General features: G+C 37.0%; 1 long non-coding RNA gene across 1 annotated transcript; it reads right to left on the bottom strand.

Annotated features, from left to right (window-relative positions):
• Window positions 1-9,172: 9,172 nt before the first annotated feature.
• On the bottom strand, window positions 9,173-9,432 carry LOC9651307. Its single transcript, XR_002992671.1, has 3 exons — window positions 9,404-9,432; window positions 9,282-9,336; window positions 9,173-9,232 (listed from the first exon to the last, which is right to left on the bottom strand). It is a non-coding gene; the product is annotated as an uncharacterized LOC9651307 (long non-coding RNA).
• Window positions 9,433-11,186: the final 1,754 nt, after the last annotated feature.

The raw sequence follows: 11,186 nt of genomic DNA, 5'->3' as shown, positions 1-11,186 counted from the left end.
GAAAGATTAGGGTTTGTGAATTATTTATGGTCATATCAACCAACACATTATACTAAGAGTACAATATATCATACCTTAATTTTCTCATATATATATATATATATATATATATATATATATATATATATATATATATATATATATATATATATATATATTATATATATATATATATATGTATGTATAAATGTTTTAGTTAAGAAATTCAAAAAAATTGATGTTCATATTATTATGGCAAAATTTGATGCCTTTAGCCATAAAACTTATACTAGTTGAAAATATTTGGTGCAACTACAATTTTCAATGACTGTTATATAAATGTGATCATATGTTAATTTAATTAAATACACTAACATAATAAACACAAAATTTATAAAATAATAGACATAAAAATTAATGCTATGTAACAACACTTAGAAAGCTTTGAAAAATAAATATCAACATTATTTACAACATTTGGGCCAAAACTTCCAACAACAACACTATAAGAACCTAAACCAAAAGTTTCACCATCACCTAGATTAAAGTTTTTAACAAATACAATAAACTACTCTAGTCATCTATAGCACCTCCAAAAAGTTGATTTAAAATAATTAATTTATATTTTATGCTCTAGAATGTGCTAAAATACTTAAAAATGCTTAACATTTAATTTTTTACCTTGTCTTTGCCATTGTACATTTACCAGTATAACACCTTTACTCTTTAGGTATTGCCATTAGTCACCCTATAGAATATTCTTTAATATTTTAATCCTAATATTACAAAAGTGAAGTATTATGATTTTAGCAAGAAAAATACAAAAAATGCTAATTATAATATTATTTTATTTTCATATTAATTTTTTATTTAAATAAGTTACTATTAAATTCAATTATTAAATTAGAGTTTGCAAAATCTTATGTACTATGAATGCATTACCATTAAATCATTTAATTTAATAATGGGTGCAAAATCCTCCAAACTATTTGATTAAAATTTCATTAATTGATAATATAATCAATGCAATCGATCATATTGTCCTTTAGCTTTGGCTTTACTACTCCTTTTAACCTTTGATGATTCTTGGATACACAAAGGTTTAGTTTTTTCTTTTAATTGATCAACATCCCATTCATCATCATTGTCATTGTCTAAGTGTGACTTAGGGTTCTCAAGCAAGAAAGCGTTTTTGGAACTATATCATTCAATTTCATGTTGTGGTAGTGAAATTGATTTGGTTTTTTGGCAGTGACTAGAAACATCCACAATGAGTAAGTTTTGCCCATAGCTCAGATTTGTGAAATTGGAGTCAAATACAAATGTTGTAAATAGATATATTGGTGGAAATGAACCAAGTGCGGGGTTGCTATTAGACTTCAATTCTAACACTTCTTTAGCTAGCGAGAGTGAAGATGAAGATGGAGATCCTAACATTCCAATGGTGAATAGATGAATTTTTAAATTGAAGGGTCTTCTATGGTATTTTTTGTAAGGCTTCAATAACTTCTTGAGATCAAGAGGATTTGCTAATACAACGGCATTTTGCGTATGGATGCACTTAAAGTGAGATAAAGACCATAGTTTATTTTACAAATTATTTGGGAATTATACAACCAACACTATACAAATATATGTGGGTGGTGGATACAAATTGGAGGGGGGTGTACCATAGGATATTGGTAGAGGAAGATTTTAACCATGTCCAAATTAATATTCCCATGAATTGTATAAGGACAAATTGGGGAATTATCAACTTCTACTCTTGTTGTCAAGCAGCTGATTACTATTTTAGAAGGCATCAAATTTGTGAGGCATTAACTTTACATGATCCAAGAAGACTACAAAGTAGGCATTTGTTATAAATTTGTTAATGTAACTACACTAATAAGACAACTTATATACTATGTCATATGAATTATAAGTGTTTTTCTTCTTTGTCTTTGTTAACCATTATTTTATGTGTTTCTATAGCATAAATCCATGCTATGATTTATGGAGCAATGCATTTTATTATGGCCTATGAGCTATTTATAACCAAAGAGGCTCATACTATTTTCAACACATATGCATGGGTTATATGTCGCTCTGAGAGGCTAAAATGAATAAGGAGCGATAATGCTTTAAAACACAATAGCATGGAGGTTGATACAATTTAGTGTTGGGGCATAGAGGCAAAAAGCTTTATATATAGAATATCAATACGAAACCAAATAATAGGCTTATGTTTGTTTAAAGTTTACCTTTCTTGAGAGTTTTTGGTTTGCTTAAGCAAACCTGTATGGTAATGAATATACTTAGAATATGCTTGGATATTCTTGGATATTCTATCATCCAATGGTGGTTGTTCATTTAGATTAATTTCATATTTATAATTTATAAACTTTTCTAACCACTTTGTATCATCATGAGCATACATGGTTTTTGGAGCATGAGCCAAAGAAATTGTATAATGTATAGTGCATTGGTTGGGCTCTATGTCCATAATGGCAATTGCAAGGGAGCTCTCAAAGTTCCACTGCCAAGGTCCTCAATCTAGGATTTGCCATGAAGCAGAGAATCTGGAGCCAAGACTGGATGGACGAAGCAGCCAGAGATCCACATGAAGGGAAGAATGAAAAATAGGAGGAGCGCTCATAGAGGCCTCCCAGCCTCAATTGTGACAAGCATGAAGCATTGAAACCAGCTTAGGGATTTGAGTAGTGCCCCCTCGAGATCAATCATGATGCTATTGTCGTTCCTGGCCGCTGCATTGTCCATTGGCTCCAATGGATTGCTCTTGCCTCATATTTGGACTAGTGAATCAATTGAGAATTGGCTCTCCCTGGAGGTTTGAGCTGAGAGCCACGATCCAGGATCAGAAACCCACTGATTGATTGCCCAGAATCAATCTATCAACCTGGAACGCATCTATGGATGGAGCTTAGATCTTCCTCTGTATGGCTTTCTATTATGTGAGTGGGCAATGGGTTGAAAACAAAGATCAATGGAGGACAATCTTTCTATTCCTATTCATTCCTCTTTTCTAAAGTGACCGATGGAGGGAGATTGTAACAGCTGAGAAGTAAAGTCAGGCTGCTTCTAGCTTCAACTTGGTCGATGATGGGAAGTATCTGGCAAGGATGTTTACAAATGAGGAGAGTCAGTGCACGAAAAGGTTGAAAAGGTTCAGAAGGTTTGAATTGGTTTATTGTCTACCGTAACCCTAAGTTTGGCAAGTTGACGGATTTAAATTTTTAGCTCATTATTTTATTTTGTTTTCAATCCTTCAAAGTGAAGTCTAGTTTATTTTTGGATCTTTTTACTAGTATAAATTAACTAGAGGTAATTCTGTTTAATCAATCACATAGATATGTCAGATTTGGATTGTGCTATGGATATTGTTCACTCGTCACCCACTGAGGATTTGTCTACAGAATCAAATTCTTTTGAAGGTTTGGTTTTTCTCTTTTCTTGATTTATTTCTCTTTGGTTTTGTAGTTTCACAAGCAAAGAGGACAAAGTTGACCATCCTAAAAGCCACTATTGCATCACTTGTCTTTGAAAAAGTAAATTCAACCAAAATTCTTGAGCTGGAGGTTTTATCTACGTATGGTTTTAAAATCGTTTTTTTTTCTGTAGTTTTGATTTGCTTTTTGCCTAGGTATGGAACTTATAAAGTTCATCTTGCAAAGAACACTCTGCGAAGTGCAAAATACTTAACTTATATAATGGATTGTACAGATATGCATGGCTTGCAAACTTTAACTGTATATGGCAATTCATCCATGTGTGCACGATTATATAATAAATTTATGGTTGGTAAATGTTTCTCACTTACAAGGTTTGTAATTTAAAAAAAAAATTAACAAGATTATAATTCTCTCACTGCAGATGGGTTGAACGACAGAAAACCCCAGTTTACCACCATGGAACTTCAAAAATAGTTCTTTATATTACAGATTCTTCTATCATTCAAATTATAAATGATTTTGATGTTAAATTAAGATTACAGCTAACTAGAGGAGCTTCTATATCATCTTTAATGGCTACTTGAGTTTATCCACAAGCTATACATGCTGTTGTAATCAACACTGGTGTTTTTCCTAAAATAAAGATTGCTTCCTTTGGACGTAACTATGGTAATGTTTTTTCCTATTTAAGTTTTTATTTCTAAGATATTTTCACAGCTCTATATGCATCTGGAGCATGAAGAGAAATATCATCATATTGTAGCAGATTTATATGCTGGATATATGCCAAAGTTTTTATTTTTTAATATTATGAAAAGCATGAGTGTATCAGGTGATTTAGCAACACTTGGAAGTACTTTATTTTTGCCACTAGTTGATTCAAATGAAATTCAGAGGCTCAATGAAGTTTATAAAACACACCGTGGTCTCACTTCTAAAGACAAGGTAATGTAAATTGTTTACATCTACTTCAACTCTAACTTCCAATTATACAGATTAGTGGATATTTCATCCCTGACAATCAACAGAGCCTCACTCAAGCTGAAAGTCTTTGCTCATTTTACTCTTTCACAATGTTAGAGCAGAGAGAAGATGGTTTTGTTGTTTGCGCAAAGTGTAAAGGGCATTCCATCCCTTGTAAATCAGCTACAATAACTGGTTCTATTATATCAAATGACATGATGGAATATAGAGTTACAGTGCGTGATAAAATGGTGGATAAAATTTATAATTTGGATGAAGGGTCTATGGTCAAGTTTGCTATGGAGTCCCCAGAAAATATTGTTGTTTATCTGTCTTCAAAACCAATAGGATTCTTTCTATTAAATGAGGCAAATATTATTATCCATTTTGAGACACCAAACAATTCAGCCATGGAAATTGCCAACAACCAGAAATAGATACAATAGTCTCTTGTCTATTTTTCAATTGCTTTCTCTATAATATAAATATCTATTCGTGAAATCTTGTAGTGCTTCTCTTAACAATTTCTAGATTTCAAAACATACAAACTAGAAATCCCATGGCAACAAGTCACAAGATTGCTGCTGATTGCATTGCACAATCAATTAGAGAACTAATATGTGAGAAACACAAGTTGCCTCTAAAAGCCCCTCTCAGGTAATCTACCACGTTAACATTGTATGCCTAACACCGGAATCCAAGAAAATGATCATTGTGCATCCGGCTAGGGAGTTCCTTAAGGGCTTCAGAGAAGCTGGGTGAAGAATGTGGTGTATTGCTTTCTATACTAGATGCTAAACCCCATCTTGTAGTAAATGTGCAAGAAAATGAACGTGAAAGAGCTTGAGCCATAAGCAATTCCAAATTTCAACTTTGTTATTGATTTGTTTGACCTAGATGCTTGAAGCCATGTACGACATTGATATGGTCACTAAAAGTCCTTGTATCTTTGACATCTCTTTGTCACAGAGCTTGCAGATTGCTAAACTAAGGCTCTTGCTTCTAAATGACCGTGCTTACATGTTTATAATTTATAAATTTTTCTAACCACTTTGTATCATCATGGTGGTTTTTGGAGCATGAGCCAAAGAAACCATGTAATGTACAATGCATTGGTTGGGTTCTATGTCCAGAACGGCAATTGCAAGGGAGCTCTCAAAGTTCCATTGCCGAGGCCCTCAATCCAGCCACTGCCATGAAGCAGAAAATCTAGAGCTCTAGGGCTGAGGCAGCCAGTGATCCATGTGAAGGGAAGAATGAAAAAGAGGAGGAGCACTCATAGGGGGCTCCCAGCCTCAATTGCGACAAGCATGAAGTATTGAAACCAGCTCGGGGATTTGAGCAGGGCCCCCTTGAGATCAATCACGATGCTATCATCGTTCCCGGCCACCGCATTCTCCACTAGCTCCAATGGATTGCTCTTGTCCTTGGGAAGCATCAAGAAAATCATATTTGGACTATTGAATTGATTGAGGATTGGAGCCACAATCCAGGATCAAAAACCAACCACGGCAGTACTGATTGATTGCCCAGAATCAATTAATCAATCTGGAATGCATCCATGGATGGAGCTTAGATCTTCCTCCGTATGGCTCCCTATTATGCGAGTGGGCAGTGGGGGAGGAGGGAGAGTATTTTCAAAGAGGAGTCGTTGGGAAGAGCAAATTGAGGCTCAATTGATGGACGGTGACCGAACCTTGAGTTTTGGAGGAAACCATGACATAAATGCTGGGCTTTGACTTGGACGTGTGAACAAACGACAATCTTTCTATTCTTATTCCTTCCTCTTTTTTAAAGCGACGGACAGAGGGAGATTGTATCAGCCAAAGGAGTGGAGTCAGGCTGCTTTATTGTCTGCCCTAACCCTAAGTTTGGCAAGTTGACGGATTTTAATTTTTAGCTCAAAGTTTTATTCTTTTTTGTTTTCGATTCTTCAAAGTGAAGTCTAGTTTATTTTTGGCTCTTTTTACTAGTATAAATTAACTAGAGGTAATTCTGTTTAATCAATCACATAAATATGTCAGATTTGGATTGTGCTATGGATATTGTTCAGTTGTCACCCACTGAGGATTTGTCAACAGAAACAAATTCTTATGATTCTCTTTATTCTTTAGTATTTCTTGATTTATCTTTTGTAGTTTCACAAGCAAAGAGGACAAAGTTGACCATCCTAAATCACTTGTCTTTGAAAAAGAAAATTCAACTAAGATTCTTGAGCTGAAGATTAATCTATATATGGTTTTGAAATCCTTTTTTTCTGTAGTTTTCATTTTCTTTTGGTATAGAACTTATAAAGTTCATGTTGCAAAGAACACTCTATGAAGTGCAAAATACTTAACTTATATAATGGATTGTACAGATATGCATGGCTTGCAAACTTTAACTGTATATGGCAATTCATCCATGTGTGTGCGATTATGTAATAAATTTATGGTTGGCAAATGTTTCTCACTTACAAAGTTCGTAATTTTTTTTAAAAAAATAACAAGATTATAATTCTCTCACTTCAGATGGGTTGAATGACAGAAAAACCCAGTTTACCACTATGGAACTTCAGAAAAAGTTCTTTAAATTACAGATTCTTCTATCATTCAAATTATAAGTGATTTTGATGTTAAACTAAGATTACAACCAACTAGAGGTGCTTCTATATCATCTTTAATGGTTACTAGAGTTTATCCACAAGCTATACATGCTATTGTAATCAACACTGGTGTTTTTCCTAAAATAAAGATTGCTTCTTCTGATAATCCTTTGGATGTAATTTTTTTACTATTTAATTTTCTATTTCTAAGATATTTTTACAGCTCTATATGCATCTGGAGCATGAAGAGCAGTATCATCATATTGTAGCAGATTTATATGCTAGATACATGCCAAAGTTTTTATTTTTTTATATTATGAAAAGCATGAGTGTATCAGGTGATTTAGCAACACCTGGAAATACTTTAGTTTTGCCACTAGTTGATTCAAATGAAATTCAGAGGTTCAATGAAGTTCATAAAACACAACATGGCCTCACTTCTAAAGACAAGGTAATGTAAGTTGTTTATATCTCCTTTCAACTCTAACTTCTAATTATACAGATTAGTGGATATTTCATCCCTGACAACTAACAAAACCTCACTCAAGCTGAAAGTCTTTGTTCATTTTGCTCTTTCATAATGTTAGAGGAGAGAGAAGATGGTTTTGTTGTTTGTGCAAAGTGTAAAGGGTGTTCCATCCCTCATAAATCAGCTACAATAACTGATTCTATTATATCAAATGACATGATGGAATATAAAGTTACAATGTGTGATAAAATGGTGGATAAAATTTATAATTTGGATGAAGGGTCTATGGTCAAGTTTGCTACGAAGTCCCTAGAAAAAATTGCTATTTATCTATCTTCAAAACCAACAAAGTTCTTTCTATTGAATGAGGCAAATATTATTGTCCATTTTGAGACACCAAACAATTCAGCCATAGATATTGCCAACAACCAAAAATAGATACACTTGTCTCTTGTCTATTTTTCAATTGCTTTCTCTATAATACAAATATCTATTCGTGAAATCTTCTAGTGCTTCTTTTAACAATTTCTAAATTTCAAAGCACACAAACTAGCAATTCCATGGCAACAACTCACAAGATTGTTGCTGATAGCATTGCATAGCAACTTGAAATTCGCAAGAGAACTAATACGCAAGAAACACAAGCTACCTCTAAAAGCCCATCTCAGGTAATCTACCACTTTAACATTGTTAACACCAGAATCCAGGAAAATGATCATTGTGCATCTGGATAGGGAGTTCCTTAAGGACTTTAGAGAAGCTGGGTGAAGGATGTGGTGTATTGCTTTCTGTACTAGATGCTAAACCCTATCTTGCAGTAAGTGCGTAAGGAAATTAACATGAAAGAGCTTAAGCCACGAGCAATTCCAAATTTCAGATTTACTATTAATTTGTTTGAATTGGATGTTTGAAGCCATGTACGCTCTTGTAGTGCTCTTGACAAAAGGGTTGGAAAAGCCATGGTCAAAATCACCATGGCAATAAAAAATTTGAGCCAGGACTTGAATTTGAACAAATTATATAGGAACAAATGTAAGGGTCACGTGGCAAAATATGGGCCGAGGATGGTTCGTAACAAAAAATATTAAAAAACAAAAGCAAACCAAGCGTTGCTACAACACAATGCGCAGCAATTTTTTTTAATTATATAAGGTAAATGAAAATGTTAACTACTATGGTTCTTTACCTTTAGAAGAAACAGTGTTTGCTTTAGATATACCCATTAATTTTTTAGAATTGACAAGCTAGAGCAGAAGCATGGTTTCCACGAGTCTAATGCACTCGCACGGGCAGATCAACCAATAAAACAAACTAAATGTGAGCCATGTCTAACCAAGAGTTTTGAGTTACGAGTTTCTGTAAGTTTTGCTTCTTGTTCCAAAAAAAGGGCTTACCCAAAAAAGTTAAAAAGCATATTTTACGAAAACATTCAGGTAAAAAGATAGCGATACTGAGGTGGCTCCGATCTCCCGTATTCCATGAAGAAATCTGCCGCTATGCCGCAAGCAACACTTCTTTCGTACTCCAAGTTTGCAGCAGTGGCCCGATAATGAAACGCGAGTTTCTTGAGAACCTCGAGTTCTTTGATGGACATATCCTCGAGGAGGACCGGGGTGATGCTCTTGTAATCTTCAGCATGGACATAGTGCAGATCCCCGTCCATGAGTGCATCACTGCAGTGAAAAAGCGTAAATATTACACACGAAAAAAGAAATAATAGGCAACCTGTCATCTATGGCTATAACCCGGAGCCCTCGTTCCAGAGGTGATGGGATACGAACGTTCCTGTTTGATTGGCACATTAGTTATGAGGTACATTTCAATAGCGACGTACCAAAACCTTTGGAACAACCTCTCGTCCTCGATGGAAAGTTTTGCTATATCTTGGTCTACAAGGTAAGCATAAAAAACATTAAAGCACGGACCTAGAAAGCTTACAGACTTGGAAAAACTTACAAGTCACAGCAAGCGGGTAGAAAACCCGAAGCTTGGATTTGCAGAGCCACATCACTGCGTGCTCAATGCAAACCATCACGGCTTCGGTATGAGGTATCAGCGACTGCTGATCTGGCCTCCTCGTCGTCAGCTGCTCCAGAACTGGAGAGTCGTTGATTCCCCTGAGCAGCTCCCCCGGCTCCAATGGTGCCACAACGAGTGCCACGACCTCATCGATTGGGTTGGCTGGGTCAAAGTCCAGTCGGTTACAACTCCTGGAGTCATAGTGGACGTATTCCACTTCACGGTAGGCTTGAAGAATGGCGTTCATCAACTGCTGCGAGTGACAATCGCCTCCTGCCGCCATGATCTTGCCGCAAACTCGGCTGGCAGTCGCCAGATCCTAAAAGAGACCTTACCTTTAGCGAAGAGTATATGTGCTATAAACTAGGAAAGCATTACCTCTTTCAGGAAATAGTCCGTGGAGCACACTCGCTTCAAGACTCCCCAGATCGCCTCCTCGTAAGCTGGAGAGCAGTCCAGCTTGCGGAGCCTGGACGCGGCCGCGACCAGGAGGTCCAAGTCCACCTCCTTGACACTGCCCAGCGAGCTGAAGATGCAGCGCTGCTTCTCGAGTGTGCTGGAGAAGAGATTCCCCACGTAGAGGATGAGCACGGCACGACCCACGACACCGATATCGGTGAGAGTGAAACTCCCAGACCCGTAAAACTCCCTGAGACACCTATGCTCTCTACCTTCGGCGACCGCCTCACGGGCCAAATCTTTGCACCACCTCGCAAGTTTAGCATCCCCAGAGCGCAGCGCATCCTGCCTCACCGCCTTGAGCAGCGGTAAGATCTTATGCTTCATTGCTGAACCCTAGAAAAAACACGCCTTGCCGGAGGTTGACGAACGGCCCTGGATCGATTGGGCTTGAGCATTTGTAGTTGGTGCTTGGTGGCATGTAATGCAAAGAATCGATAGAAGAATTATATAGAGCCAAGGGAAACAAGTCGTCAAATCAATGCACTAACGTTTGCTCTATCCATGTAAGCCTTGCTCGTTGCTTTGTCAAGGAAGAGTTGTTAGCTTCCAGTAACAGTTCCAGAGAAAGCACTTCGAACCTTTTGAATCTCACGCACTGCGCCAGATTACACGGCCTCCAGCCTCAAGAAACAAGTAGAAATCGCAAGTGCCGACGAGAGTGTACAAAAATCACCTAGACCATAGGTACCTTGGTGTACATTCGCGTCGAAAGCGCCTCTATTCATCGCAAAGACGCACTCACCTTGGTGTCAATGGCGGTACCATTTACAGCGACTATACGCTTCTCTCTGGAACTTCCATGTCCAAGCCTCCATCCATCAGACCTGCGGTGATTTGGATCGATTATAACTTAGAGATCCAAGTTTTAGTCATGAGTAGATTTACCAGCAGCAACAGGAACCACGTTTTACAGTTCCGACTCGAAGAGAAAAAAGGATTATTTTCGTATTCGGCCGCAGCTGGTACCTGACGATGTATGAGAGCGAGCTTGGAAAACTATTACCTCGCGGTTTTCCAAACAATATCTGCACCCATGAGAACAGCTCCGTGACACCGCCCGCGTCTTTCTTGACCTGGAAGAAAGAGATAAGAGCTAGTCTATAGAAAAGAGAAAAGGAGTTACCTCCTCGTCTTCACAGTCACTCAGGTTGAGGAAGTAAAGATCTTTATCCGGATTCTACCAATCTACTCGCAGATCTCGAGGCTCCAGCTCGCGGCCGAGTTTGATCTCCTGGACAACGTCACGGATCCGGTCCCG

Source organism: Selaginella moellendorffii, unplaced genomic scaffold (genome assembly GCF_000143415.4).
Source record: "Selaginella moellendorffii unplaced genomic scaffold, v1.0 SELMOscaffold_19, whole genome shotgun sequence".
In the NCBI taxonomy this organism is placed as follows: domain Eukaryota; kingdom Viridiplantae; phylum Streptophyta; class Lycopodiopsida; order Selaginellales; family Selaginellaceae; genus Selaginella; species Selaginella moellendorffii.
This window is presented reverse-complemented; position numbering and strand designations above follow the sequence as displayed.